A 6,338-nucleotide genomic window follows, 5' to 3' on the forward strand; every position below is an offset into this window, starting at 1 on the left:
TGTATACAGGTTTTCTTAGTGAGGTTGGCACTCCCCGGAGGTTAAGAACTTGGCTCAAAGACTGGAAGATTTCAACTCCCCTAGTCCTGTTGGGAGGACCCCTGAAGTCATAGTGCTTATATGGTGAGCTCTAACCCTAAGGTCAGCAGCTCGAAGCCTCCAGCCTCTCCGAGGGAGAAAGGTGAGGCTTTCTACTCCAGTAAAGAGTTACCCTCTCACATTATTTGTGTTTTTATCTCATAGTATGGTTATTGTATCCTTACCACTTTATTTTGCTTCTGTTTATTCTTGTTTCTGTTGGGTTTCCCAGTTTGTGACGCACAGGAGTAGATGCAGAGAGGTATAAGAACTGATGACAGGGTGTGTGGGGGAGGTGGGTGGGAGAGCAAACCAAGTATGCGGGTATAGGGTGGAGTGGAGGGAACCCTAGAACTGATGGTAATTGCACACCTCATTGTAAAAGTGATTTAACCATTAAAAATGTATTCTAAAATGGATTGGAGTAATTATTGTATAAATCTTCTTGATATGACTGAACTGTTTGAATTGTATGATATGTGCATTATGTGGCAATAAAACACACAGAGAGAGAGAGAGAGAGAGAGAGAGAGAGAGAGAGAGATTGATCTACCAGAAAGAAAGAAAGAAAGTTACAGAAATTCACAGAGGCGGTTAGTTCTACCCTGTGCTACAGTTCTAAGTCCAGATTGACTCCATGGAAGTGGGTTTGGGTGTCAAGAAAGACACCTGGTGGTATGATGGATCATGCAATGGGCCACTAAGTTCAAGGTCAGAGACTTGACTCCACCTGTCTGCTCCCCTGAAGATGATCTGCCTTGGGAACGCTGGGGAGCAGTTCTAGTCTGTCCCGTAGAGTCACTCTGAGAGTTGACCCCATGGCAGCAGGTTTGGTTGTGGGTGTTTGGTAGAGAGGATTTGAACTTGACCTTGGAGTGTTTCTCAGTCAAAGCAGGAAGCCTAGGGGACAGATGGTATTGTTCTTTTTGGCTCTTGGAAGGAAACACTGGTCTGGACTACTCAGGGCAGGTTTAGGGTTACTGTGAAAACGGACAGAGGGTGACTTCACAGGATTAAACCCAGGGCTCCTTGGTGCCAGTGGAGAATTCTCGCACCTGGCAGGTGGTTTTTCTGGGACCTTTCCTAAAATGTGGAACGTTCCACAAAGGAAATCCCCCAAGCCACTGATGCTTGTGATTTTGAGCACTGACATCTTTTCTGCTTTAAACCACTTGGAGGGAAGCCTTTCAAAAAGATGTCTCTTTAAAACTATTTTTACTTGGCCCCTGCCTTGTTCAGTAGGATTTGGGGAACAGGTCCAGGAGGTAGTGCGGACAGGGGGCATTTCTGTGCTGCATGTGTTGGGCTTCCCCGTCACACAGGCTGTGCTTAAGGTCCAGCTTGTTAACAGTGTTTCTGAACCTTTGTCAGTGTCTTCCCGGTTCTAGGATGGGGATCACAAATGACAGTCCTTGTATGGATTGAATGGGAGCCCTGGTGGGGTGGAGGTGGCTGAGGCCCAAACCAGGGATAGGAACACTTGTTCTGTAAAAGGACAGGGAAAGATGGAGGCTATGTGCATCTGTAAAGATGCACAGTTTCAGAACTCTGACTGCTAACTCAGGAGATGCACAATCCTGCCTTCAGACAGGGTGTCGGAGAAAGTGGATTACTAGCACCTTCCTAAGCAGCCCAGGCAGGGACAGCCTCCCTGAGGGGCTTGCCTGGCGTGTTCTTGATGGAGATTAGGGTTCTGGGGCCCAGAGTCATGAGTCCTGCGCTGATGCCTTGGTCTGAGGCCCTGTACCAATCTTGCAAACTCTTCTCTTTAGCCTAATATATGTGTCCTAGTTGTGGTCCCAACCCTTCACTTCTGTAGTCCTACCTGAAACTATGATATATTAATCAGCGGCCAATCATACTTCTGTGATCGTTTTCTTGGTCTTCCCTGTCCTACGTGAGCTGCTGATTCTCTGGAAACCCTTGGACGCTGTGTGAGAAGCAGATCCAGGGACACCCACATATGCGTGAGAAAGCCTTCAATCAAAGACTGATTGCATGCTAAGAAAACATCCCAGCTCAGTCCAGATCAAGTCTGGAAATCTGACGCTAGTCCATAAAATCCCCTTCGGATTCACGCCACACACGCAATGATGTGAAATGCAGGAAGATCGTAGGCCAGTGGGTGCAAAGTTTTGTGGATCCTGTGGCGGTGGAAGCATCTCCAGGCCCTCACAGGTCTCAGCTCGGCTCCAGGTGGCTTGCCAACAGAAGGTGAAGGCAGCGACAGAGAGAGAAGAGGGCCAGCGCCCAGGGGCCATCTCTCTTGGTTGCCCTCCGATCAAGCTGTGACCCAATCGACCAGCTAAACCCCACCCTTCGCTCTTAAGACCTTTAGGTTGTCACCATGAGATGATGTAACTGCCACAGACGCCATGGGGACCTCGTGCGGATGACCTCCCTCCTCCAGGTGATGCGTCTTGGGCTCGCCTTTGTCCCGTGTAAGAACGAATAAATGTTCTCTGTCGATTCTATATGAGATTTGGGGTCTCTTGTCCTCTATGTGGGAACCCTGGTGGTGTAGTTAGTTACACATTGGGCTGTTAACCAAAAGTTCGGCAGTTCAAAACTGCCAACAGCTCCGTGGGAGAGAGATAAGGCTTTCTCCTCCTGTAAAGAGTTACAATCTCTGAGATCCCCAGGGAAGTTCTCCTCTGGCTGTCACATGTCTAAACTGATCCAATAGCACAGAGTGCTGTCCCCTACAAAGGGTCCTGGTGACACAGAGATTAAAGGTCAGCAGCTTGAATCCACCAGCTCGTCTCAGGGAGAAAGATGCGCCTCTCCACTCCCATCGAGATGAAGCGTCTCACAAACCCACAGGGGCAGTTCTATCAGGTCCCTAGGAGTCAGAATCAATTCTATAGCTCTGAGTTTGGGGTTTTAAAAAAAAAATGTTTTAAATGTGTCCTCTAAAACAGCGCGCTCAACTACTTACAGAAAGTTTGGAGAGGTGCCTCAGAAGAAAGGACTGGCTACCTGCTTCCAAAAGGTCCCTGCCTTGAAGACCCTATGCCGCAGTGCTGCCCACGGGGGGCCCACCATGCGTTTAAACAGACTCAACAACTACCCCACCGCAGCCATCCTTCGACAGACAGCCCTAGTGGCGAGCTTTGTGTTTTATCTTGCTCAGCCAGTGGGAGTCTTGCCAAAGTGGTTTGAGCCAGATTAAGAACAAGGTGATCAAAAAGGAAAAGAAAGAGGTGACCATGGCACTGGAGGGTGGAGCATCACAGGAAGCAGAGGACCAGGGGACAGGGGACAGGGAGCCAAGGCCGCCGGATGGGCAGGAGCTGAGCAGGGGGCACTCTATGGAAGTGCCCTGAAGAAGGCCTGGGTCCCGGGAGTCAGCTCGGCCTTCCTGGCTGGAGGCCCGGGGCTGGGGATGTTTAATTTCTCCACACCCTGGCTTCCTGCTCTAAAAATGCTTCTCCAATCAAGTTGATACGGGAACGGTGTGTACGGTAATGCGTCTGCAGCCCTGGGCATGGTGCCAGACGCAGAAGAGCCCAGTGACCATTGATGCTTGTGTCAATGATTAGCCATGGCTGGGTGACGAACTGCCACCGTGGGGCTTGCTCTCGATTTTGCAATTGGGGCAGAGCTCAAAAGGAACTGTTTGCTGCTCTCTGTGCCCCGACCTCCTGCCAGCTGGGATGTCTGGAAGATCCATTCCCAAGATCTCCCTCACACATCCTGCCAGTTGAGGCTGGATTCTGGCTGCTGCTGGGGGGATGGGGGGGGGCAGCCCTCTGCGCGACCTTGCAGGGATCAGAGTCTGTGCAGCAGCAGCAGCTTGGGCTTCCTCGCAGCGTGGCGGCCTGGGTGCTGAGGGGCAGGAAGCAGAAACTGCTAACCCCCTGAAGCATCAGGCCTAGGTCTGGCACGCAGCGCTCCCCATGTTCTACTGGCCGCGCCATCTCAGGCTGGGGCACGGCGTTCACATCTAGGAAGGAAGGGCCTGGGCGTCTGCCTTTGCAAAGAAGCTGCTTTGATTATAAATTGGCATCAGGCCCCCAGACATGTCCAGGACCGGCTCTTCCCATATTTGCGGGGAAAAGGAGGCCTCCCTGGAGCCCTCCATTGCAGGGGGCAATGGAGAATTCAGACCTGCCCTCTGCACTCCCACATTTTGAGAGAACTCATGGACGCGACGTCCTACTGCCTGTAACTTTGAATCACAGGACCCTGTCCCTGCATGTCTCTGTCTCTGTCTTCCTGTGACTCCCAGAGGGGCGTTCCTCAGGCTCCACACAAACAGATGGTTCTGTGTGGTGGGGGCCCATCCTGTGCTTGGAGGGTGTCTGGCAACACCCCTGTGCTTTTACACTGTGTGCCGCTAGCACCCACCCCCACCTAATTGTGGCAACCAGGAAGATCTCCAGTCTTTGCCAAATGGCCCCTGAATGAGGACAATAGCCGAGCTGGGAGTCTAACCTGATGTCCCTGCTGTAGCTTCCTCTCGGTGAGTTGGCCTTCCATGCCTGAGGCCTGGACCTTGGACCTGGGTCAGGTGCATGAGGAGCCTCCCCCTGCATGGCCCTGCCCCACCTGAAGGCTGTATGGCCTTGAGCCAATCCCACATCCTGCTGGGCTACTTTCTCCTGACTGGTGCAGACCCTGCCTGTGGAGGCTGATGAGATAAATGAGACAATTCGAGACATGTTGGGCTCTAGACCCAAGCCGCGGCTTTTGCTATCTCCTCGTGCACATGTGAAGACTGGACGATGGACAGGCAGGACTGAGGGAAGATGCAGGCGTGGGTGAGGAAGAGCCACTCTCGCAGACTGCCAGGAGAATGGCGAGATCTGTCTTGGAGATGTGCAGTGAGGACGTCCCTTAGTCTCTGGCCTGACATCATTTCTGGGCATGTTACCAGGAGGGGCCAGTCTCTGGAGAAGGACATCATACTTAGCAAAGCCAGAAGGTCACCGACGAAGAGGAAGACTCTGAACGGGATGGACTGATACTGTGGCTCAAATAGCAACGCCTATGAGGATGGTAGCATTGTGTTCTAGTGGACACAGGTCCCTGTGGGCCAGAACCGGCACCTGGGCCCCCTAATGGCAACAACATAAATGATACAAGTGTATAGGTGACAAGGAGCCCACGAGCCCTACACAGGGCCTGGCCTGGGAGGAGGATGTGACTATGTGAGGATGGAATGGGGTCCGTCTGAGACCCAGCATGTTTTCCCAGGTTTCCTCTAGTCTCGGGGTCACAAACCCCAGGGACATTCAGACATCCAGTTCAGCAGTCCAGCCTGTGTCTGCATGAGGCCACCAGACGGAGGCTGGACCCAGCTCCATCCGGACACGCAGGAATGTGAGCCCTCTGGCCAGAACTTCCCCTCTGACCAAAGAAGCCAGGAAGCTTCGTTTTTATGGGAAATGGACCAATTTAAACATAAAAACAAAACATAGCAGAGATGCCATTGAGCTGATTCTGACCCAGGTGTCCCTCACGTGTGTGGAAGAGTCACGCTGTGCTCCACGGGGGTGGGGTGGGGGGTGTTTAAGGCTGTGGCCTTTCAGAAGCAGATAACAGGCCTGTTTTCTAAGGGGCCTCTGGGTTTGAATGGCTTATCGCTCAGTTTGCAGCCAACTGAGACCATTTCAACATGCCGATTGCTAAACACTGTTAACCCCCTGTGAGCCAAATGAAGCACCTGTGGGTTGGATTCATCCGTGGGCAGTCGGTGTGAAAGCCCCGTACCCGCCCTTTGGGGGCTAGTTTATACCCCTCTGAGAGAGGTCAGAGCAGGAGACAGTGTTGGCGGGCAGGAAGCATGGGCGCCTGCTTCCTCTCCTTCATAGACCTCAGTCTTCCCCTCCACCTTAGCTGGAGTGGTCATTAGAAGGTACGCCCTCCTTGTCCCGCTTGGGCCTGACTCACGGGGAGGTTCTGGGCTAGGCGCTTTGCTTTGCTGGCGGCTGACTCAGTCTCGAGACACGCACACTTTGGCACGATGCTCCCATGCCACCCACTTATCAGGCACCACCAAGAGTAGCATGGGACCAGCAGCTGCCAGGCAACCCCACCAAGGCTGGCGGAAGCACCCTCTCTAGGCAGGGCTCCCAGGGCCCCTGTCCCGGTGGAGGCACAGAGGCCTCCCATGTCTTCTGGCTGGTTTTAGCACCTGCCCAGCGGCTCCCCCTGGTGGTGACATGCTGGTCTGACTTTGGCGATCCATCCCTGCCTGCTCTCATTCCAAGCAGTTCAGGATTAGATAGAAGGTGTACCCCTCTGTAAGGCCTGGT

This window comes from Tenrec ecaudatus, chromosome 10, assembly GCF_050624435.1.
Source record: "Tenrec ecaudatus isolate mTenEca1 chromosome 10, mTenEca1.hap1, whole genome shotgun sequence".
Lineage (NCBI taxonomy): Eukaryota > Metazoa > Chordata > Mammalia > Afrosoricida > Tenrecidae > Tenrec > Tenrec ecaudatus.